The sequence below is a fragment of the Vicugna pacos genome, chromosome 2 (genome assembly GCF_048564905.1).
Source record: "Vicugna pacos chromosome 2, VicPac4, whole genome shotgun sequence".
Lineage (NCBI taxonomy): Eukaryota > Metazoa > Chordata > Mammalia > Artiodactyla > Camelidae > Vicugna > Vicugna pacos.
The window spans coordinates 36,550,266-36,575,217 of NC_132988.1; the positions used below are offsets into that span (position 1 = coordinate 36,550,266).

Here is a 24,952-nt window from a genome sequence, read left to right on the forward strand (position 1 = left end):
CTTCCAGATTTAACGGTATGTTAAAGATTTAACTGTACTTTGCTAAACAAGTCCTTGTAGAAGCTGGGTGGGTAAAGAAGTCCATCAAACCCATCCTGGTCTATTTTAAGGCAGTTTCAATAGTAATATTTGGTTAAAAGTTTTTTTTTAATCTTGCTAAACTAACAGAACATTGTGATGAAAGGCATGCACTTGGTCTATTTCAGTCAAAACAGGATTATGGTCACCTTAATACTATATGTATAATGAATTCACAGTACACTCACTGATTCCCAGAGCAGCGAGCTAGGAGGCGGTGGGGAATTCCTGCTAGACGTCATGGCAGACACCCTGACAAACCTGTCCAGGGATAAGGTACCCTCAGAGTTCAGAGTAAAGTGGAGAACACGGTAGCGAATGGCCATGATGGAAAGATAGGCTCTAAATGGCCAGAAAAGCTTGGGGTAAGCATTTTCAGTAAGGACAAAAGTTGACTTTCACATAGTGCAGAGAGAAACTCCATGCTATGTCCGAATCATAACTTCTGTCTTCCCAGCTAACAGGAATGAATCAAGCCTCCCTTTGTTTATATTCCACAATCCTATGTTCAGTGACTGTCAGTGTTATAGATAAATTTCTATTTTAACTGTGGAGATTATTTCTACATTGCTCTGGCTTTGTTCCTGTTCATAAAACTTTGTTGTTATTAATTGAATCATTATCTTCATGCAACACTGACATAGAACATAAATAAATATCAAGGGGCAATATCTCTCATTTCCATAGCAACAAATTAAAAGCAAATACTGGTCATTTAAGCATTTCCTTTCTCCATGCATGACCACATATTAGCACAATGTATCTCTGACTTCATCTTGAGTAGAGACAGAATCAAGAATGAGTGTTCCACGTCTAGAAAACAACTGGAAAATCTGCTTGGTTGGAGCAGTAAGTAGGTTGGAGCAGTAAGGGAGTGGAGCAAGGTTATAAGTTCTGTTGGAACCAAATTTGGGAGGAGTGTAGTTTGTCAGTAGTAAGAATTTTGAACCTGGGAGTAACATGAGAGAAAAATATTTGTAGAAAATTCACAGCAGTCCTTTTCGATATGCAATTAGAAAGGTGAGAAAGGGAAGTCTGGGAAGTTACGTGATCCTGTAAATACCAAGATGAGGCAGAAAGTGGGCAAGTTATTTCAGTAACTGACCTAACAAATAAACCGAACTCCTCCAAATATTCATTTCCCATGTTTGAAGAAGTTATCCAAACTCTAGACTGGAGTGTGAGTGTTCATTTTAAAACATCTATTACTGGTTAAAACCTGTTATATTTATTATCAAGAACACAGTTAAAATCAAACTTTAATGTAAATGTCTTTTCTTAGCAATAAGACATTTCCAGATTCATTGGGTGATTCTTTGTTTTCTTACTTACAGGGCTAGGGTATATGGTAATTGGAAGTTTAGTGGTAGAAATATACTATTTCTAAATCAAATAATTATTTTCATGGCCAAGAAGATAATTGATACTCCTATATTTTAATGTACATAATTATTTAAGCTGTTGAAGAACTAATCTAGAAGAAGCTGAAGTCATATCTTATTGATTTTTACAGCATCAGCACCAGCAGAGTGCTAATGCTCAGGATGCATGCAATAAGTAGTGTATATTGAATGAATAAAGGAAATACCCCTGTCTTGTGATGTGTATCTGAGTATCATTGATCTGACATCTTAACAGCCTAACCATGCTCCTTGTATATGTGTACAAATGTGTAGTGTGTTGCTCACACAAGCATGAGGTTGGGCTCTAAGGTCCCACAGAGTCCTAAGGCTCTGTGGGTTTTTATTTCTAAATACTCACATTACTTAGCACTTATACAGATCCACTGTGCTCTATTTTTTCTTTAATGTGAAATTTATAATTTTTAGCAACTTTTTTACAAAAGTTACTTAAAGGATTAATTTCTGCCTCATATCATAATGTTCTGTTCTTTTGCAGACACTAAATATTTCCCACATATAAGACAAGAGAAACTTTTTTTTTTAAATATCAAGGCTTTTCACGTGTTAGGATGACTCAAACATCACTGAAATAAAAAAGGATAAAATACATCATTAATTTTATGTTATATGAATGTCATATCAAAATGTATCAAAGTTTACCAACCAGAAAACTAAGTAATGTTACTGATGACCTGAATCACTGCACTTTGACTGTCTTGTAGATCACCAGTGAGATGCATACCCATCTAAATAATGCTAAAAGTAAGCCTGGCACTGAAGGGAAACTAACTGAAAAAGTACACAGAATTTATCTGGTCCATCTCTATTCAATTTTGCCATATGAAGAAAACAAGGTCTGTTGTTTTTCCACTTTGACCAAATCATCATACTGGCTTTGCTTATTAAGTTGCTAGGTGGCATTATTATTATTTTTTAATCCTGACTTTCCCTTAAAATAAAATCAATGGTTTTCTTTTAAAGTGACCCAGACACATGTTGCTTGTGCTTATTCAGTAATCCACATTCATTCATGACCATGCTTGGTGATGATGTCATTCTGCTGTGTTCCTTTGCAGGAAAAAGATGGCTTGACAGGTCATTGTTGGAAAAGATTCTACAGTCAAACAGCCAGTTCTGCCTGGACATATTAGAACCTCCAAGCCAGCTTTAGTCTTGATCTCATTAGGAACTATAGTGCTAAAAGGCATTTTGTGTTTCTGCACATCATACACTTCTAGGGAGTGTGTAACACAGTGGCAACACATGGATGGCGTATTTACCAGTTCTCAATGCAGCCATGGGAGAGATTCTACAGTCAGATTCCATCACTCCTCTGCCCAAAGGCCTAATGGCTTCTTTTCACTCTGAGAAGGTGCTGGTTTTTGAAATGGCCTAAAAGAATGTTTTCCCCTAGAGATTACTATGACTCACCCCCATACTTCTTTCAGATCTTTCCTTATTGTTGCCTTCTCAGTAAAATCTTCCTTGACGAACCTATTTTGAAAAGCAGCCCTGCCAACAGTCCCTCATCTCCTTTCCAGTTGTAATTTCTTCCTTGTCACAATTTAACTTGCTTATACGTATGTTAATGATGTCATTTATTGTTTGTCTCTCTGAACTAGGATGCAATTTCTGTTAAGTATGCAATAAATATATGTTCAATTAGTGAGTACATTCATACTCACCCAGTAAGATAAACTAGCATGAAAGTTATTTTTCATACATTTTTAATACTATTACATAGAGTACACGTATCCTCAGATCATGTTCTAAATACATGTATGTACACTCACACATATACGTAATATATCTACTCTGGGCCAGTTAAGAGGTACTCCAATTTTGCCTTTTGTATTATGTTTCTTATGAGCTGACTAGAATTTAACCTCATATTAAATTTGTCTCCATGATGGTATGTCCTAACACCTAACAATATTTAATGAATTTCAACAATTTAAAACGTTCTGATGTAAATATTATATTCTGTATGCTACCCAGTATGCACTAATTTAAGAATCAGTAGTACTCATAGCAGTGTCAACAGCAGTCGTTGTCAGAGGAACATTTATCAAAATTATAAGTATATGTATATGTATTATGTATGAAATTGGGTCAAATTTAATAAAAAAAAACATTTAAGCACAGGCTTTACAAAATAAATGGATTTTTTTTCATTTTCTATTTCTCTTTGAGTGTGACCAAAGTTAATGTTTTAATAAGGGACTATAATCATAGGGTCTGTAATTCCCTTCCTTCTCTTTCACATGAAACTTATCAGGTCTTATGGTTTCAATTATCACCTCTATTTGTATAATTCCAAGTCTATTTCTTTAATCTTGACCGCTATCATGAACTCTAGTATCACATTTCTAATTGCCTACAGGGCATTTCGATTTGGGAGTCAATGGATCGCTGCAGAGTCATCAGAATCTATTATTATCACCACCTCCCCCCCCACACACACCTATCAACTCCTCCTTCCTTTACTCAAAAACAAAAATAAAAACAAAACAAACAAAAAAACCCACACTGCATCCTGATTTACTTTCCATGTATTCTAGGGGTAATCTCCTTTACAAGCACTCTAGAATTTCTGCTAATTTTTCCTGAGCAATTATTCTTCTAAGTATTCCCCTCTCATATCCATTTGTACATACCCTCATCTTCCAAGCTGTGTTATTACAATTATTTTTAATTATTCCATATTTTCCTCTTCTCTCCCCTCTCTTAACTATCCCCCAGAATTTTAGATAGATTTATTTTCAAGAAGTACATGACTTTAATTATGTTATTATTTTGGTCAGAAATTTTTTAAATTATTCTTGGAAAAATTTTAACTCTACAGCAAAATTTTTAAAATTTCCAAATTTATTACATTCTGTTATTAAACACAAACTGTTGTTCCTACCCAAAAGTTATTCATACTTTTCCCTGATCATATCTGGTCATTCCCAATTTTGCATTGCTTCTTTTATAATTGCCTTTTTTGTACCCAACTTTCCAAGATGTGTTTGGACTCCACTTCTTCTGTGAAGTCTTCTTTGATCAATATAGCCCATGATAATTTTATCCTCTCAGGGTATCTGGGTCTAGTTCTGACTCTGTCATTAGCTGTGTGCCCTTTAACATGTCATTTGTGCATATCTTACATTTGCCTCTGCAAAAAGAGGGAGTAGGGCTATAGAAACTCATATTTTCGATCACTCAAACTTGAGAAACATATTCTATCATATAATTCATTTACGTTTGACTATTCACTGGATCTCGTTGCTATTTAACTACTGACGTCCCCAAACTACAAGTTAATTAGAGGCAGAGATCACAGTTATACTTCTGTATTAGCAACATGGTTTTACATGCAGAATAAAGGCAATTTTTTAAAAAGGTGCAGAATTAGTAAACTCAGATATATCAGGGCCATATTCAATAAGCCTTAATAACACTCGATCACTAATTAATCTACTGACTCTGGTATATCGAAACTGTTAAGAGCCAAATGTCTGAAGCTCTTCACAGAGTTATGATTTCTGAGGTACAGAAACTCAGGAAATACTTTCCTGAATCACAGGGAAAGCTTAGCCAACATAAAAAAGAGAGATAGGGAAATGAAGTGATTATCTTTTCTCTTATAACTTGTTTTTCCAGCATGACTAAACTACACATCCATCAGTTTGATCCTGCTCTCCCTTTTGCCAATTTCTTCATCCCCACCATTCTCCATTCCCACCTTTATCCATTCCTGTTACTTCCATGCACAACTCTTTCTTTGAACTAGAGTAATTATGAACTATAAGTATTTTAACACTAGCAAGTATTCTGACAAACATGTTTCTCTTACCTAATGACAGAACAGATGCTATGAGCACAGTTGAATTGTTGCAGCTTTGGAAAATCTATTCACTTAAATACCCCATGGCTGAGCTCATACTAAGTACAAAGCAAGATGTGAGTAGCAAAAATATAGTGATGATTCAACCTTGTCCTCAAGGACCTTATCTGGTTGGAGAGTCGTTAGATCTACACCATGCATTAGATCTGTGTAGGAAAAGGGCAAAAATGCCATTAAGTTTCAAAGGAGATTATGATTACAAACAGACAGGGAAAATCAAGAAAGCCTCTGTGAAAGACTTGTGGAATTCTGATGGGCTCAAGGAATGGAAAGCATGTATGAAGTGGGAGCAAGGGAGTAAAGATCTGGAGGAGCCCCGAGGAAAGACAAGCAAAGGCTGACATTGACATAAGGTACAGCACCTGGTTCTAGAATGGGTGAGAAATGCAACAGAATTCACACAGTTCTTTCTAGCAGGCATCAATCATATCATTAGTAGAAACTTCTCTTCAAACTCTTGATACAATCCACTTTCTGGATTCTAAATCACATTATGACTGATGTTCACACCGTTGTCTCACAGGTAGTCTGCTGCACTTTGCACTGTTTCACTTTGCACTCTGGACTTGAAATCGCTTTCTTGCTAGTGTAATCTACATTTTCAGTTTGGCTGTAATCTTCACTAACGGTAAAGGAACTGTTTAACTCAGAAGCTAGTGCTGTTTTGTGGGTTTCCTTTTAAATTTTAAATAGTTTTACATTTTAAAAAATCACATATGGTGGAAAGAACACAGAGTAAGATTAAGTTTTTTTCAACCTCATCTGATCGCTATTGTTTTATCTCCATGTGCCCTTCCTTTACATGATATGCTGTGTGTGTGTGTGTCTGTGTCTGTGTGTGTCTGTGTCTGCATCTGTGTATGTGTGTGAGGGTGAGTGGGGGAAGAGAGATTTAAAGGTAATATGCACTAAAGAACAATAAGAGCCTAGAGGTAAAGGAAAAATCTCGGATTCAAGAAAGACTCAATTACATGATGAAATTTTCTTTGCAATCTCAGTTCTTAAAAAGGGGGTGAAGGGAAAGGAAGAGTGACTTATATGGTCTCAGTGCACTTACATAACTTCCTCTTAATTTTTGGAAAGTCTTGTGAAGATTGTAAAGCAGCTTCAGTGACTTATGGAAAGCTGCCCCTTAAATTTTTTCTGATTCTTTCCACATTGCCTCAAAAATCTATGATGAAAAGGTCTTCCTCTTTTTAGAGAATTTATTCACAGAGTGCTCTCTGGACAGACACAGACAAAGAAAGAAGAGAAAGTAGCCCAGAGAGCCTGGTGCCTTATTTCTGAGATTTAATGATACAGCTTTTTAAGAAGTAAACTGCTATTCTGGTATTTAGCAACCCTTTACTCTTCTCAGCACCTGCTTCGTCACTGATCAAGTGAAATGACAATGCTTCTGTGTTTTGAAAGTTTGCTGAAGGACTCTAGTGTAGAAATGTTCCTGTTTTAAAACTTATAGGAGGAAATAATTATATAATTATATTCATTATCTTGAAAACATAGTGATAATGAAAATAATCTCCCTACCAACAATTCAGGAAACCTCAAATGAAAATTAGGCAGCACATATCTCAAGTTTAAACAATGAAATGGACTCTTAACCTTTCTGATTTCATCTAAGGATCCTGCTTCCCATCGTGTTCTTAATTTGATCCCAGTGCTTGTGACATTTTTGGACTTCAAGTGTGGTTTCACAGTTTGGATGAGCTGCTAAACTTGGCACTGAATAAGTTACAAAAACAAAGAGAAGAATAAACACTTTTTCTTCCAAGGATCAGGGAGTTTGAAAGACCTCTATAGATGTATTATGCTAATATGTGTGTGTAAATTCATGAGATAAAATATTTAACATATATTTTTGCTAATTTGTTTCTATGCAAATGAGTGGAGATACCCCATCTTATTTATTCGCTTTGTTAATGTTGCCCCAAAGACTGCTTTAATTGCTAACAGTCAATATATAAAAAAGGGAGCATAAACATAATAACAAAGTAAAGGTTTTACATTGAGACTGATGTCTACACACAGAGTTGGCATCTATTCAACTAATATTCTATTTTAGAAAACATAGAGAAAATGGTACATTTTTCCTTTTGAGCCAAGAGGGCAGAAGTCATATCAGCCATTATACAGAGCTTTCCTCCTACTTAAGTTGTATGATTTCCTCTATTATGCCCAATTTAATCATGTACAGATAGATCAAATGCCCCAGTCATGTATACTGGAGGCATAAACATCACTGCAAATGCATGTGAAAATTACAGAATCAGGGAATTGTTCTCTATGTGGAATCCTTGTGATAAGCATAGACCTGCTCTGTAAGCTCAAATGTAGTGTGAACCTGAAAAAAGCCGATACCCCCTTTTCCAATGAGAAGATAAAAAATACTTTTCTTTCTTTGACAATGTAAACACATAAAACTTAAGGGGAAATGCATTAAGTAGTAAATATACTTATGATAAAATAGAAATTTTGGGAGTTATATTTATATAATACAATATAATGTATAATAAATTTACTTAATTAACTATGTATATACATTATATAGAACTATAAAATACATATTACTTTATTAAATTAATTTAGTTCTTTTCCCCAAACTTCTGCTCCATACATTTTTGGTATCTAGCTAAGGACAAGTTTAGATAGTACTTTGGGCTCTGTTGAATATGCTTATGTGGTTCAAAGTTACTTCCGTGTGGAATTATTTTTAGCAAGGCTTCTCAAGCTAAAATTCAAGCCTGTCTGACTCAGGATGCTAATAATCTTATTTTTATACTGTCATTACCTTTCATACATTTGGTGATCCATTCACAGGCCTTTGACTCCTTAACCCAAAGGCAGATTTCCTGACCTCAGCCCCTACTTCTTCTCACCCCCATCCTGGCTCCACACTTTTTTTCAGCTTGTTGCTCACTGTTGCCCTAGCTGAACACCACACTCTGCAAATTCTGCTCCCTACTTTTTGCCAGACAACATCTTTGCTCTATCTTCTTTACTTTTAAATAACCTTGCCTAATCACATCTATACTGGTTTCGCTTAGTTGTTGTATGAAACACTGACATCAACAAAGATAATATAAAAATCAGAAAACCAGTTAAAGAGTCATCTATTCAAAGATTTGAAAATACAGTTACTACATACGAAAACTTCAAATACCCTGAACTCTTATATCTCTTTTAAGAACTCTGAAAGAAGTATTTCCAATTATGACAACAATCCTAAAATTTACCAATCAATAACAGTAAAGAGTTATGGTAGTATAAGAAGCTCTCTATGCTATCAATAATAAAAAAATAATTTTCATGAATCATGCTGTAGAACAAATGAAAATTTTAATAATCTCTCTACAGAAAATGACATTGCAAGATTATTGCCATGTGAAGAGATGATCAAAGAAATATGAAGGCAAAGGAAAAAGGGAAAATATAATAAAGGACTGCCAGGCAATTAATACAAATTTTATGTTAGTTTTCTGTATTTGTCAGCTTCTAAGAATGAGCAGTTATTAAGGAGGTCTTTTCTCATCCTAAACACAAATTTGCTTCTGTCATAAGTTTACATGAATGATTTTATGTAAATTTTTTTACATTTTTTATTGATTCATAGTCATTTTACAGTGTTGTGTCAAATTCCAGTGTTCAGCACAATTTTTCAGTCATTCATGGACATATACACACTCATTGTCACATTTTTTTCTCTGTGATTTATCATAACATTTTGTGTATATTTCCCTGTGCTATACAGTGTAATCTTGTTTATATATTCTACAATTTTGAAATCCCAGTCTATTTTTAATTAAAGAGAGTTCTCACAAAATTGCATAGGATTCAGACTTTACAGTTCTTTAGATCAGTCGTGGGATAGGTACTCTTTTATCCACACTGCAGGAAGGAAGAGAGTAGTAGAGGGTAAAGCCACTTAAGTTTAACTTTCCCAAGGTTACACAGCTAGAAAGAGGCCAAGCAGGAATATATTGGACCTCATGAGTATGACTCCACGTCTTGTGCTGGTAACGAGCAATCCAAGTCTTGTTCACTTCGCACATTCTAATCTCTAGGGGAGCTTAAAACCACTAATGTCTGGACCCCACCCCTGACCAATGAAATCACAGCCTCTTGGGATCTAAACTTTGGTATTTTTTTAAGGCTCCCCAAGTGATTCTAAGCGTGAGAATCATTGCACTATACTATATCTTATCAACAAAAAGTGTTGACTTTTGTGGTGGAAGGTTTACAGTTTTCAAGGTAGTCATGCTGTATGAGCAATCTGATTGTAGGAAGCTGTGCCAATCAATTGTCCAAGGTATTACTATCTTCCCTGGTTCATGCCCCTATAGCCTTCTGATCTGATGATCCTCACAGATGACATCACTTTGTCTCCATATGCAAGCTCAGCTCCATCCACATTAGGACACCAGTCTTGCTCCTAGAAGCTTAAAGAAGCGGAAATCTGTTTATCAGCCACATGGCATCTCTTATCCACAGCCAACCTCTTCTCACTCTCTGCTCTAGTGGTCTGTAATCACATTTAGTGATTATTTAGCCTCATGTGTAGTTCAACTTGACCAAATGACCAAAGTTGTTGCTTAATATTTAATTTTTAAATCTAACTTTGAATATTCATCAAATTATTTTATACACCATCTTTATGTTACTTTATTTCCTAGATTCCGTGAGCAAATATACAAATATTGTAAACTCACAATATAGCTTATTTTTAGTGTATGTATTAGCTTTGGTGAATTAGCTTGAAAGTCAAAGATGTGAGTTCATTTTAGATTGAGTGAAGAATTGGTATACTAAATATGTGATAAAAGCTCATGAAAATGTTGGATGATGATTAAGGAGCATGTATTATCAACTAAAATAGTATATTTCTCTTGTTTATAAGTCTGAAGGATTGCTTCTTGCTGGGTAAGTTTATCCATCTCTACTCTTTGCCACAGCCAGCACTACACTAAAAATCAGTTTTGCTTTGAATGTGTATATGTTATTATTTTAGACTATTGATAACATCATATACAAAAGAAAAGGAGAAAATGGAAAAAAAACTTATCAGGACTTCAAATATTTTTCTTCCTATAAGTATTTTAAAATATAAATAGATAATCTTTATATCCTCAGCAAGAACACAGTGCTGATCTAACAGGCTCTCAGTATATGGAGCTAAACTTGTCACAGAGGCTCATGATCCCTTCCTATCAACTGTCCCAAGCAGAGGAACCTCTTGCTTCATGTCAGGAGCACACATGGCATCACTGGAGACATTCACAGTCATTCTGGAGTGTGAATTGATATTTGCCAGAGTGCTGTTTTCCTGCTGAGCTAATGTCTATTTATTTTCCTTTGCTTTTTTTCTTTTAATTGAAGTATAGTCAGTTACAATGTGTCAGTTGCTGGAGTACAGCATAATGCTTCAGTCATTCATATATATATATATATATTCATTTTCATATTCTTCATTATAAGTTACTACAAGATACTGAACATAGTTCCATGTGCTATACAAAAGAAATTTGGTTTTTTAAATCTATTTTATATATAATAGTTAATATTTGCTACTTCTCTTTGCTTTTGTACTTGGATATGATCTCTATTTGATACATTTTTTCCATATTTCACATGCACTGGATGCTAGGTCATTAGTCTTAAAAATCATATAGAATAGGAAATTCCTACCAATTTCGATATAAGGGTACTGCTAATGCACTTTAGTGCTGAGGGTGAAATAAGTAAAGAGGTGAAGAAAAGAAACAACAGGAATGGGGATAAAACACTTACTTGCAATACCATACATATGACAAGTACTCAATTATGTTATTGATTATGAGTTATATTATTGACAACCAGTTGGTAATTGATTGCCTTAACATCAAGGGAGAAAAGGAGATGGCAAGTAAGATTTTCAAGTCAAGATACTTTATTAGCTCTACTAAAACTCTAAGGAGTATTACAAAAAGTTACAGCTATGAAAAAGTAGTTTTTGGGTCCTGTTATTTCGTGTAATTCATTTGGGCAACTGGCTGATGTTGGTTACATGACATTTATTAGCATCATTTTAACGAACTCAGAGAAAATCCCTTATCGTTTTCTAAACTTTTTTCTTCCAGACATTGTAATATAACTTCATAGCAGCATATTTACAATACCAAGACATGGAAACAACCTAAATGTTCATCAACAGACAACTGCTGCGGTATATTTATACAGCGAAATACTACTCAGTCATAAAAAAATAATAAAATAATGCCATTTGCAGCAACATGGATGGACCTGGAGAATGTCATTCTAAGTGAGGTAAGCCAGAAAGAGTAAGAAAGTATGTGGGATGCTGATTATTACACTTATGTAATGGAAGTTATGTATTTCTTAGATAATATTACTTGTCTAGATATTTACCTCTTTCCCTTATGTCACAGTCTCTAAACACTTTACACACTTTATCAAATCCTCACAAAATTCTATGAAGGTACATAGACACTCAATAAATAAGTACTAAAAATAAATGAATAAGTAAATAGGCATAAACTCTATGTTCTTTTTTCTGGGTATGACATTGCCCAATTGGAAAAAGTTCGTTTTCAAAACTGAAGATTTCAAGTGAGTAAATCTCTCAGTCATAAATACAATTTTATCTGGAGACTTGTACCCCAAATATACCACTTTGAACATAATTCCTTTAAGGTGCTTATTTTTTTAAGGCAGATCATCAGCTGCTTATATTTTCCCAGGACAAATGTGCTCTTAAGAGCCTCTCCTAATTGAGCAATTGATTAATTAGCACTTTTCTACCTTCACTAGGGAGTGAGAATTTAGAGGGTATTACTGTGCTAATAAGCTCACACTTTTCCTATTTTAAACTGTTTTCAATTTTGGGAATACAAATCCCTGAGATAAGAAAAAATAAATTTTAAATCATTTCATCCATGCAAAATGTAAAGTAGGTCACCCCACCTGTTTCTACTTGGCTAGTCCATTTGATGAGGAATGAGATATTTCCCTCACGTTTCTGTTTCAAATCTACAGTGTATATGTTGAGGAATTTAATATCATAATATATAAAGTAGCAAAGAGCACTGAGTCAAAGCAGATGAAAGAGAAGATATAAGGGGACTATGTAGCTTTTCCTCATTTGGCAAGTCTCCAGTGTTCAAATTCAAATGCTCCCATTAATAAACAATTTGTGCTGGACCAATAGCATATGTGGTGAATATCTGCATGTTAATGAACTATAACACTGAAGAAAAAATCAGTGAATATATCCTTTTGTTAAATGAGTTCTCTAACACTTGACAAAAAAACAACATACAGAGTGATAGGGAGATTATCTAACAGAAGCCAGTCTTCATTGAAAGAGAAGCTTTGCCACGGAACAGGTCCTCTTTAGTGGGTTTGTAATAGGCTGTAGGTGATGGTTTATGGCTGTGTTGAATTATGAGGCTATAAATGGTATTAGAGATAAAAGCAAGTAATCAGAAATAGAGTTTAATAGCACTTTGAAAATGACTTTGTTCCCAGTGAAATGTTTTCAGATCTGTAAATGAAATAGGATTTTGTATATCTTTAAGTAGGAAAAATAAATTTTCCTAAACATATATACAGAATGTATAACTTTACAAATTAACCATATACATACAAATATATTAGTATGAAATCACACTATATAATTGACTTTTTAATCCATCTTTATAATGCACATTAAAAAAAAAGTCAAAACAGCAATCCCTAAAATGTTCTATTAAAAAAACTCATAAGTGATAAAGTCTTCATTTAATATATTACTTTGTATTATGTTATTCAATTTATTAACTTGAAGTGAGTTGATGTATCTAATTATTATTAACTGATATGCGTATATTTTTTAGACTTCATTTTTTTTTCCAAGAATGGTATTGATTGGTAACAAAGGCTAATATTTTGCTCTGATATTATCTAGTACATCTTTACCTTTACTCTGTAATATTGGAAGTGGAATTCTGGACTAAGACTATGACTTTAACAAACTAGACACACATGGAATGAAATTAGATCTCTGTGGAAAGCATCTTAAAAGACAGAGTATCATCCAGGCCTGAAGCTGGAAGAGCAGGACTAGAGATCTGAATCACCGTGTGTGTATTTGAAACAAAGGTGTTATACATGTAAGATAGAATGTGTTTACTGTTGTGTATGGTGTGCAGAAAAAAAAAGAAAGCCATAGGCCCAGAGTGTGTCCATTGTAATCCAGCTCTTGTAAGGGGAACGGATAATGAATCCATAAAACTAGAGAGAACCAGGCACCACCTGAAAGTAAAACTCACAATACAGTTGTAAATGGATGCCATAAATTGCTCATCTCACTGTTTTTGCTCTGCTTCCTTGCTCTACAAAGGACCATCAGAGAAAATACGTGCCTCTGCATGTTCATTTCCTAGTGACCCTGAAGAGGGTAACTAAATGGAAGTTACAATGCTGAGGACTGTGGCAGTACTCTTCAATGTTAACTGATTATCTTGTAAATGTATATGTGATAAATTTTAAAATGGGCCTTTCAGTTTATCTATCAGTCTTATCTGGACTTGGTTAGTCTTCTGAATCTACTCAACTCTGAGTGGTCAAGGCACCCTGAGTCTCTGGGTTTGAAACGCTCCAGACATAGTTATATGTCATGGTCACTTCACAACTGTGATGTCATCCTGTAAGATCTTACCTGAGCAGCAGTTAACTTCCCAGATATCTTTCAACTCTCTTATTGTAGGTGGAAAAAATCAAAATAAAGTAGCAAAATCGATTTAACCTCTGTCACTATAAAGTGGAGAAATCTTTCTACCCCATTTTGGAAAGAAATCTAAGGTTAGTGGATACATAGAATAAAAGAATCCCTTTTGCTAAGCCTCCCTATGAAGTGATTGGAATTGATTCTGCATAAGATTTTTTAAAAATAATTTCTCATTTAAATGGTTATTGTTGTTATACTTTCATTCTTCAATTAATAAAATTTAAAATGAAAGATTTCATGAGGCATTATTGGAATTTCTGATGAGTCAGATAGCTGAGAAATGCTCACTGCACAAATTTTCTTAGATGAAGCTGACTCTCCTAGAAATCTTATTTTCATGTACCTTCCTCCATCCATAGGGCCAACACACTTCCTTGATGTTGCTCAGTATCTTCTCCCTGCTCTGTACCTTTTAATTAGACAGCAATTCCCAACCTGATCATGACACTTTTTCTTTCTACTGTTAGTATTCAAATGTTTAGCAATTAATAAGAAGGCTTGGGGAAAAAAAAAAAAGCCAGACCCCTTGCACAGGAAGTAGTCCTTATGCAAGTCACAGTGTCTAACAGTCCAACTGCCTGCACAGTGTAACGGAGCAGCCTCTGTTATCACACGTTGTGCTGCTAATACCTCTGCTCCATATTCGTAAGTTTTAAGTTATTCCTACAGAAGTTCAATTCATCCTCTACTCAGAGAACACTGTGGCAACAATTACCTGGCACATCATACTGTGTGCATATATTATTAACAGCTCCACTGTGCCAAGCCCACCGGCACAAAAGTTAGTTCGCCTCGTGTTACTCACTTGTTTGCCCATTGATTCAGTAAGTAAATGGAAATGGTATTTATTTACTGGGCATCTCCACAAAGAAACCACTTTCATATTAGCCTTCTCTTTAATTATCATACTGCCTTGAGGGATATTAGCATCAATGTTTTACTGTAAACGTAGGCTCAGTAATTTATAAATGTCTTCATGATTTGATGGCTAGGAGGCTGTTATACTCCATTTTCCACACAGACCTCTTCTCTATCTTTCTCTGCTTTGTCCTGTGCCCTGAGACTCTAACTTCTACAGATTCCACCACCCAGATTCCTTTGCTTCTGGCTTCTGGTTGGGTTTAGCCAATGGAAGGTACCAGCAGATCAAAGGATGGGAAGAGAAACTGTGCGCATATTCATTCCCTCTGCTCTCCCTTGCCTCACAATGGTTGTGACCATTGCTGCACTTCTTTACAACTCCAGGTCCTGCTGGCAGCCCCTTCCCCAGGGCCCTGATTTCTCCCAGGGTTCTGGGAAAACCACTCACTTTCTTTCTTCTTTCTTCTGGTCTAAGGATAGTAATGGTCTCCTGATGGATAGTAATGGTTTCCCCAGAATCTTCTGGTCCCCTTGATTCTACCCACATGTCTATAAATTGTCCAGTTGTTAAACTTTTGGAGTGTGTCTTCTGTAACCATGCCAGATTAGTAATGTTAGGACTCAAACCCAAATCTGACTTCAAAATTTGAGCTGTGTCTACCATGATGCTTACCTGTGCAGTCTGTAAGGATCCAAGTGTAGAAAGGATATCGTCTTTGTTTTCAAGGTGCTCCCAGTTTGTCTGAGCAGACCCACACTAAACTACTACAAAAGAATATGCTAAGTTCCATAATAAAAGAATAAGGAAATACACCAAAATATATCCTGTATCCCTGAAAACTTAAAACAAGAAATGATACACATGAATCTTTAGAGATTGAATATTAAAATTCTGCATGGCAGTGGGTCTTGACGGACTACCTGGGCTTACTGCCTTTCCTTAGAGAAGGGACTTGAGATTCCCTAAGGAGGTCTAGGGACTGAGTCCCACAAAGTGCATCAGAGACCAAGCTGGCACTAGTACACAAGTTTCTTAATTCTTAGCCAAGTGTTCATTCCTCTTTGCTAAATAACCCACGTAGGCTCCTGAGAGAGTACTAAAAACGCACCTCAGATATCAAGTGATATTCTACACACACTCTACGTATATTAATCAATAAAAAGTAAATTCGCTACTTGAAGGATATTAGAATGCAAAAATTAAGATGTAGCTTTCTCTCTACATCTCCCTCTCCCCTCCAAACCCTACAAAATAGAGAATATGTGAGTATGCTAAATACATGCAGAATTAAATTAATCTAGAGAGTCCTCAAAACTGCAATCTCTTCCAGAGAAATTTTTTTTCAGTTTAATCTTAACCTCAACTGTTTTTGAGACTTCTTTTTCTCATTTAAAAGCAGTTAGAACTAACATATCTGCATGATAGCAGGAAGAGATGCTATGAATACTCAGTGTGCCAGCATTTGTAATCTGCTTTTGGCCAGTGGGTGGTGAAGTGGTTTATTTCAAGTTGAGGGTTTGTATGAAAACCCCTTTGTGCTTATCTTATTTAGAATAGGTTTCCCTCAAGGATGCAAAGCAACTGAAGCACCAAACAATCCACTGCTCCAAAATCTTGTTTATTTTTATGTAGAGCAGTTCTGACATTAGGAGTGATGTCCTAGGATTAAAATGTTTTTAATGTAGCTCAATTCTTATGTATTCAAGAAATTCAGATAACATCAAATTGCTTATTATAGTTTTATTTAAATTAAGATCATTTGAATCATAAACCACAGATGAGGCCTACTAAAAAGAGGGGGTTGAAAAAGCCCTGTGGTCTAAATCATAAAGGGGTAACTTGGCTAGTTTTGTGTCTGTTCCTTTCGTCCATTCCTCAGGAACAGAGTGCAAATGCAGGACGGAGGCGGTTACTCTTCCATTAGCTTACTTTATTTCCATTTTGAACTTCCAAGTAAATCCAACTAAACTGAGATTTATTTTCTGGCTGCTTCTTTCACACTGAAGTAATTTGTTATTAGAATAGGATTCAGGTGACCTAGAACTCATCTGATGCCACACATTTTTTTTTCTCTTCTTATTCTTTCCTCTAAACTAAAACGTATGTCTTTAAACAAAGTGCATAGGAGATTTTTTAAAAGAGTATTTTCCACTGATGGTTTCCAGCCACACCAGAGGCAAAAGTGCCAAACTTTTTCAGGAAAGGCTGCCCATGTTTCATTTTTTGGCAGGGATCTGAAAGGCAGGCAGTAGACGGCAAACAGAAAATCTTATTCTTCTATGATTTCCCTTATGATTCTAAATGGACCAAGATTTAAGACAAAAATTCAAACAATGTCCAGTGTAATTCTGCATTCATACTCTGCAAACACATCATGGCCCGTCAGCTCTCTCCAGGGGAACATATCTGTTGGTGATCAGACATTGTACTTTGATAAGATGGATGAGCCCCCACTGTGTGCCAGACCTTGTGAGACGTGAGGCATATAAAAAGACAACTGAAAGGACCACTTGGCCCGAGGAAAGCACAGAGTCTAGATGGAGAAAGGGACAAATGTCTTGAGAATTAAGGGCAAGAGAATAAGAATCAAGACGCTAGCCAAATATAGTTGGCTGTATGTATAGCCTGCTGAGAGCCTTAAGTGCATTATCTCATTTAATCTCCACAATAACTCTGCTATCTGAATTCTTCAGATAGGAAAGTTGAGACTTAAGAAAGATTATTAAACATGCACAACATTATACTGGCATGAAAGATTTCAGTCAGAATTCAAATCCAGGAAATCCTGATAATGGCTCCTGAATAAGGAGAACCTTCTCCTATTACCACCATCCAATCCCCCCAATCAGGGAAGCCTCATTGATACAGCTCTTCCATCCAATTCACAGACGTATTTCAAATGTCATCAACTGCCCCAGTAATGCCTTTTTCCACCTGATCAAGGATCTGTTTAAGAATGTGGATTGCATGTAGCTGCCATGTCACACTAGGCTCCCTCAATCTAGAAGAGTTCCTAAATATTTCCCTGTCTTTCAAGGGCCAGTTGCTGTTAAAGAGTACAGACTCCATTCTGTAGGATGACCTCGATCTGCTCAACCTGGTCATCTGACCTCCTCGTAATCAGTCCTAACTCTTGCATTACTGACAGGAAGTCCACAGACATGCTGCTGCACGTGGCTTAGTGGGTCGTGTCCGGAAGCACACTGCTGTGATTCTGTCCCACAGTTGGTGAGTTTGCCCCAGTCATTTAGTAGTTTGTGCCTATCAGGTTTCTCCACTGTAAGTCACTTCTTTGCCTTTTTATTCGATTAGTATATTGTGGAGAAATACTCTTATATTATACGAATATCCTCAGCAAACCTCTATCCTTTACCATCTACTGATGACTCCTAAATATCAACTACTACTCTGACAATATCCAAATGGAGGTTATCTGTTTCAGTTATTCCTTCCACAGTGATTAGCTGGCATCTCATTGTGACAAAAAGCTTTTCATTCTCTCTTATGTATTTCTTTAGATATGTAGGGTGTCAAGGATTTCTATTTTATTCAATGATTTACAGTTCAATAATCATTTATTTTGAGACCAAATTATCCTAGATTGCCCAGTGGGGGCCCATTCAGGTTGTCTTCTGTGTCTATATGATATGTCCTCATCACTTTATAAGCATTTCCTTACTTTCTGGCATGAACTGTTTCAGGGTATTTATATACATTCCCTGACCCAGCCCCGGTGCCAGCTATTTATTAAAAAATCCTTGACCCTTTTTAGTGAAAAATAGTATTTAGAAACTAAGATTTGGATGCTCAGTGTATTCATTGCTCCTGGGTGTCATTCTTTCTAGGCTACCAAACACACACATGCATACACACATATACATACATATTTATACATATATATGAATACATACACATCTAAAACTACTTCTTTGTATGCATTTATACATGTATATGTGTGTATACATAGACACACATATTTATACTGATATTTCCATTTCTAAACCAATATTCACTATCTTAGGGTTATTTTTAGCTTTTTCCCTTTCCGTATTTTTAATTCCCTTCCAAGACAGTGAAAAATCTGGGTCCCATAATTTTTAATAATTTGCTCAATTAACTTTGCTCAGTGTGACCAGTTTCTTAACCACCCACACTGCCTCCTCTGCCCCACTTCCAAACACCAGCATCTCTGTATCACGGGAGGAAGGAATGGACAATGGAAAGGGACAGGAAGATGGGGCTAGCTGTGTTGTTTCAAATGGCTGATGGAGATAGAAAGCATAAAATAACTAAAGCAATTCACAAACTTAATCTTTGAAACCTGAATTTTTAGACTGATGATTAGTGACTTCAGTTAAAGTAGAAATAATCTTTTGTCTTGGTGACTAAGGTATTAAAAAGATGCTTATATTGGTATTACTGCTTATATTGATATTTGATATTAAAATATCAGAGATATTTGCACATCTATGTTTAGAACATCATTATTCATAATTAAGAGGTGGAAGCAACTCAAGTGTCCATTGACAGATAAATGGAAAACAAAATTTGGTATAAATATACAATGGAATATTAGTCATCTATAAAAAGGAAGGCAATTCTAACACATGGTACAATATGCATGAATCTTAATGACATTATGGCAAGTGAAGTAAGCCAGTCATAAGAAGTCAAATACTGTATGTTTCCCCTTTTAGGAAGAATCTAGAAGAGTCAAATTCACAGAAACAGAAAGTAGAGGTGGTTTGCCAGGGGCTGGGGGTGAGGGGGAAATGTGAGTTGTTTAATGGGGTTAGTTTCAGCTTTGCAAGATTTAAAAGTTCTAGAGATTGACTGTTCAACAAAATGAATATGCTTAACACAACTGAACGGTACACTTAAAATGGTAAGATGGAAATCTTTATATTATATGAATTTTACCACAATTAAACATTTTTTAGATGTCAAAAATACTTAGAAGTACCCATGTTTAAAAAAATGCCTTTTCTTACAGTCACTTTGATTGAACTGTGACACAAAAAGTCTAGAAGTTATGGCTACAAAAAGGGTAAGAAAGAATGGGTCCTTCTGGTGAGGACAATAAAGAACACGGCAGTTTGGTCTTTCCTAATATTGTATAAGATGGCATTCCTGATACCTATGTTATAAGAACTTTATACTCAAAGTGATCTATTAAGAGTCTACTGAGTTGTAGTGATGGGCAAGTTTCATTATTATAATCAGGCCCTTCCCTACTGGGTTGCTAATACACAGACAATACAGACCCAGATCTGCAACAGATGGGAATAAAATCAGAGTTATAACTATCTAATAATTACATACATTTAAACCTTTTCATCCTATGTAAGTTCTAAAATGAGTATGATTTAAAGTTATAGATTAACACAGTGAAACTTACAAACTGTATGTTCAAAATAGGTGAAACTGAGGAAAATGTGTCCTGCACCTAGTCTCCTATACCACACCACTCTTTCAACATAGAGCTTTTAGAACACTATTTCATGTAGAATATACTACTATGTTTACATGAATTACTTTAAACAAATTAGGTTCACTGTGTCGCCCTCTTCTTCTATTAACACTGTCCCCTCTAAATAAGTCACTATAAGGTCCACAGCATCAGGGAAGAGCAAACTTTAATTAGCAAGCAACCATTATTTTCCAATGCCTAAGCCAGGAGAATGCGTTTCAGTCTTTCCCCCAGTTTCTTCAGTGATATGAATTTTTGAAACACGTGAGACCATGAGGAAATGAAAGCACGTGGTTTACTACTTACATTGACTTTGACCAAGGTAACAGGAAGAAGAGTTGGTAAGTGTCTTACCTAGATGTTTCTCTAGCACATGAGCCCAAGACAATATGACCTAATCCTTTTTCTATGGCACCAATCCTTCTCATCTTCTTCCCAGGCCTTCCTCCAAATGGAGCTAATCAATTATTCTTTCCAGTTACTCCAGTTAGTCTTCCTTTCACTTGCATGTTTTATTGCCATGGCAATTTCATAAGCATAAAAGTGGGCATCTTATTTGCAGTACAACCATATGTATATATGTTGTACATATGTATTGTCACTACTGAGACTTTAATTAAATTCTCACAATGTTTTTGGTTCCTTTTTGTGATTGAAAAAATATTAACATTCTACAGTCTCCTCTTTCTTATTTTGCCTGTTTAGGCTTAAAGTTTTATTGGCCCATACACATTTTTCTCAACTCAATGACTTCTTCATATTCTGTTTCTACTCACAAATCTTGGTAACTTACACTCCTTCAATATAAAGGACCTATGTTCTTATCAGTACTGTCCACTCAGCATATGAAACAATCAGTGACTTACAGAGAAGCATACAATCCTGAGGACTATATGAAGCTTGAAGCCAAGCAGATATCCTGAACACTTACCTGCTAGAAGTATTACGATGCTGGAGGTCACTAGACAGAAAGACAACTGTGGAGGGGTGAGGAGTTTCCAAAAAGCCCATGGACTTCCAACCAATTTCATCTTTTTTTAAGTGCTTTTAACATATTTTCTTATCCAACTCATCTACAATTAACACTGCCCCAAACTATTTTTCTGTAAGTTTATGCATTTCCAAACAGTGATATATTTTGCATACCAACAAGATTTACAGAAACATAAGCAAGTCATTGAAAACTCACATTACTTCAGGCCAAGTTGTTTCTCTGAATTAAAGAAAAAAATTCTGGACGTGAACTCAAAGAGAAGCATTCCTAACATAATTACATATAAATTAGCATTGCATAAGTTAGTCAAAGGGTACATCTGTCTAGATTCTGATAATATTGATAGTCCAGAATACCAAATTCCCATGTCCTCTGTGATTTTCTTTGAAGATAGAATATTTTTCTAAGAATCTTTTTGTTTTTTTACAGAAAAGACTAGAATTTATGATATGAAAAAACACTGTATTATCTTAAGGAAACAAGCTGTGTAACAGGGCTTTGACTGCAGATCTGCTCTCAGTCCCCCAGCGTGTAAACCAGAGGGGCATAAATAGCAGCGGTGTATTTCATTTTTAGGCTCAGTCGTGGCTCAGCCTCCTTCAGGTGATGCTCTGAATGCTGACAGGGGGCCTTAAATCTTTGGTGGGTTTATGAATTGCAACAAGGAACTTTTCAAGACGTCCCAAATCCCAGAAGTGAGACGCCAGTGGCTAATCTGAGTCACCAGGCCCCTTTGACCTGTTCTCTTCACACTTGTTTTCATATTTCATCTGCTCTGAGCTGGGTTTGCTTTATGATTTTGGTAAAGTGTGAAGAAAATCAGTGTGGCAGATGGAAGGAACTAAAGCTATTCTTTACCCTACGCTAAATTTCTGCCAATATGTACTTTGTTTCCCGGAGCAAAAATCCCTGACGTCGTTTTTCTGCATGTCGGCTAAGCCTTATCACTCGCCAGTTTAAGCAATATCAGATGTAATATTCCCCCAAAAAAGGACAAAGAAAAGGACTCCGTGTTTGGTTTTTACGTTAAGGACAACACAGCTCACGGTGCATAGGAAACTGAAAGAAACAATACTTTATCACGCCAAATGTGAAGCATGGCTTTACTTTTGAGTCCCTGGTTGTAGAGACTGGGCAGAAAGCCTCAGGCTGGCGGGGGCCATGGGGGATGTGAGGAGCACTGAACTCAGGGCCGGAAGATCATGACTCAGTCAGCTTGTTACCCCAGGTTACTGACAGATTCTCACCACCTGAGCTGCTGCAATAGTAGAATCAGAATAAGGCAGACCTCAGAGGATTTAATTAGGAATAAGTGAGATAATAAACTTAAACTATACAGAGGCTAAAAATCACCTTATAAGGGGTTATGATTCTCGTGTTGCATGGCTGTAAATATTTTTTGCAGATTTTATCTGCCTAGAGCCAGTAAACCAATTAAGTCGCTGCTATGGCACTGATTTTAACTTCTTAACAGATGTTTTTGTCTGTCTTGATGCCACGAATCCCACTGGAAACTAGAATACTGAGTCAGTAATTTGGTTTGCATAATATACGTACATTTCATTATTTTATGTACAAAAAAGCTATACTTTTGATAGAGTTTTTTAATTGCTGTTTGTTATTATGGACACCCAGACTAAGAACCTCTGTGGAAAATGTAGCTTGTAACCTCAGAAATCTAGAAGCTGTTATCACATACCAAAATTACATGCAGTTTAAACATGGTCATATTTATGAAAAACTAAGCACAAATGGTTCAGAGTTCTGATCCAAATAAATAGCCATCATTGTTTCTGTATAAATGTGTATGTATATAGATATGGATATATGACAGAGAGAGTGACAACTCTATATGAAATAATGAAGTATTATATAAATATGCATACATACATCCATTTGTATGTGTGTATATTCGCATATAAATATACGGAGGTATACACACACACACAGGTCTGCGTGAGACCAATGCAGGTTTCCGTGCCAGAATAACTAAGTCAGAATATATAGAGGTGGGGTGCAGCATTAGTGCATATCAAAAGCCCTCCAGGTGATTTTAATGTGTAGTCAGGGCTGAGAACCTCTGTTCCACATCTATACCTGAAAATCTTTTGTGTAGCTGGTTTTCTAAATGCACCTAAATTACACTGGCCCATGTGTTTCCATTCAGACAAGAAGGACAATACCAATGGCAATATTAAAAATCTTCATCTGATGCAACTAATTCACTGCATTTTTCCATCGTCTCTTAGAAAATGAAGACAGACATCCCTTACCCTTCTGGTTTCTCATTGTGGTGTAGAGACACAGTAGGCTTGATGACACTAACAAGGTTTGGAGGGTCTTCTGTCTCTCACACAGCCTTTACATCATTTTTCATGTCAGTGCTGTGAATGAAAATTGTTAGATTAATGGTAGGATCTTGAAAAGACAATGAAAGGAAAAACCTCCATAGAGGAAGGAATGTGAATGTTGCAGCCAGGAAACGCACATCAGGGATGGACGGGGAAGAATGGGGCACACAACACAGCACCACCTGAAATCTAGAGACGCCTCTGTGCACGTACCCTGGGAGTCAGCACAAATGCCGCCTGGGCCGGGCGGAGTAAGGTGAGTGGACACGGCCATCACGCTCCTCCCCACAGGGCTCCTGCCACTCTCAGGAAGGACAATCACTTCAGTTTAGAGCATCGATAACTGAAGTCTTTTCCTTTCTGTTTTCAATTCAATGGGAGATTGTTGACAGGTCCTACCCATTAACAAATAACTGACTTAAAATTAGGTTCAGTTAATGCAATGTTAGCACGTGTTGTTTGTGTTCACAGGAAGTGTGATGTGTGCAATGTAAAAGTAAACAGTCGTCTTCCCACCAGGACTTGAGACATATGAAACTTGAGAGGAAAAACTAAGTCACAAAATACATATGAAACGTGGCATGTCAGCCAGTGCGATACACTGTAGACTCTGTGCTCCCCACTCCGTGCCGGGTACATGGCGGGGCTCTGTGAATAGATGTTCAACCCACAATCATTTGATGACCCTGTAAGAGACCAAGTCATTTACAGGAATATTCAGACTTGTAAATCAGCCTTAGCTTCCTTACACAACTAACTTCATGTAATCGTTCTAACGGCCTGGAAGATTATTCTTGTCAAACTTTATTGTGCTTGCAAACAAATGGGGATCTTATAAAATGCAGACTGATTCAGTAGATCTGGGTAGGACCAGAGATTCTGCATTCTTAATCAACTATGTTGACTACTCTTTACTGGCAAGACTATAAAAAAAGAGAAGAAAAGAAAAAGCTAAATCAGAAAAAGAAAATCTGACTACATAGGCTTTATAAAACAAAACATTTAAGAAATAATATAGAGATTATGAATGAGAAACGTAAAAAGCAGGGAAAACTCAGCACCTGGCTTTGAAGCAAAGTCTCTGCTTAATGGTACTCCCAGACATTTTCAGGTTTCTTTGTTGTCCTAACTACACTTCAGTAAT

The 24,952-nt window shown here is 36.1% G+C and overlaps 1 long non-coding RNA gene across 2 annotated transcripts in view; it reads right to left on the reverse strand.

Moving 5' to 3' along the window:
• The window catches only part of LOC140685795 (uncharacterized), a 297,463-nt gene that overhangs the window by 91,832 nt on the left and 180,679 nt on the right, over positions 1–24,952 (reverse strand). For both annotated transcript variants that reach the window (XR_012059244.1, XR_012059246.1), the window contains exon 4: positions 23,731–23,841. This is a non-coding gene — a long non-coding RNA (uncharacterized lncRNA). The remainder of the gene's footprint in view (positions 1–23,730; positions 23,842–24,952) is intronic.